The 1,340-nt window shown below is 48.0% G+C and overlaps 1 pseudogene; it reads right to left on the reverse strand.

Annotated features, from left to right (window-relative positions):
- Nucleotides 1–935: 935 nt before the first annotated feature.
- LOC112819165 (histone H2B-like) lies at nucleotides 936–1,340 on the reverse strand (annotated as a pseudogene).

Raw genomic sequence — 1,340 nt, forward strand, 5'->3', positions numbered from 1 at the left:
AGAGAAAGACAAATAGCGTATGATCTCACTCCTGTGAAATTTAAGAAAGAAAACAGATGAACATATGGGAAGAGGGAAAGGAAAAAAAGGAGAGAGGGAAACAAACCATAAGAGACTCTTAAGGATAGAGAACAAACTGAGGGTTGATGGAGGGAGGTGGGTGGGGGATGGGCTAAATGGGTGATGGGTATTAAGGAGCGCATGTGATGTGATGAGCACTGGGTGTTGTATGTTAATGATGAAGCACTGAATTCTACTCGAGAAACCAATATTGCGCCTTATGTTCACCAACTAAAATTTAAATTTAAAAAAGAAAGAAACTCTGGATGATTTCACTATATGTTCTTGGACTAATGAGAGTGGAAAGGTTTTTAAAAATGTATTACAAGGGCGCCTGGGTGGCTCAGTTGGTTAAGTGACTGCCTTCAGCTCAGGTCATGATCCTGGAGTCCCGGGATCGGGTCCCGCATCGGGCTCCCTGCTCAGCGGGGAGTCTGCTTCTCCCTCTGACCCTCCCCCCTCTCATGCTCTCTCTATCTCATTCTCTCTCTCAAATAAATAAATACAATCTTTAAAAAATGTATTACAAAAACAGATTTGGCCTTACATTTAACTTGTAAAGGCAGATAGATCTAGAAACATAACTGATAGGAATGACACTTTAGGTAAGCAAGTGAATGAAATATGGTTAAAGTTAAAGTATATCAGTGATTTTCCTCAGAACATTTTGCACTAAAGACATACACTAAAGTGGGGTTGATACAACTGGTAATGCTTCATAAATGACAAAAGTGTTATAAGGATGGGAAGAATGGCACAGGTCCAAACGCTAGAGTAGGTGGGTCTCTGGAGAGTTACAGGTCTTTTTGTGCCAAGTGAGGTGGCTCTGAAAAGAGCCTTTGGTTTGTGAGGTAGTCAGGCCGTCTGGAGACAGCTCACTGGCAGAAGGTGTACCTGATGATGGCCTTGCTGGCCTCGGACACGGTGAACTTGCCAATCTCCCCGGGCAGCAGCAGGCGCACGGCTGTGTGGATCTCCCTGGAGGTGATGGTGGAGCGCTTGGTGGAGCAAGCCAGGCGAGAGGCCTCATCGGCGATGCGCTCGAAGATGTCCTTGACGAAGAATCCATGATGCTCACGGTCTTCTGCGAGAGGCTCAGGGCTTCGTGAACCTGCTTCAGAACCCTGGGGAGGTAGCTGGTGAAGCTGTTTGTGGGGGCAGTGGCAGCGGCGGGCTCGGCGCCTCGGCTGCTTCTGCTTCGGGCTCTTCCGGTCGGCTGCAGTGGGCTCCTCGGTGCCCACTCATTCCCTAGAAGAGGTCTCACAGCCAGGCTCAGCCAT

Source organism: Callorhinus ursinus, unplaced genomic scaffold (genome assembly GCF_003265705.2).
Source record: "Callorhinus ursinus isolate GAN/ISIS: 27379988/994484 unplaced genomic scaffold, GSC_fseal_2.0 scaffold323, whole genome shotgun sequence".
Taxonomy (NCBI): Eukaryota; Metazoa; Chordata; class Mammalia; order Carnivora; family Otariidae; genus Callorhinus; species Callorhinus ursinus.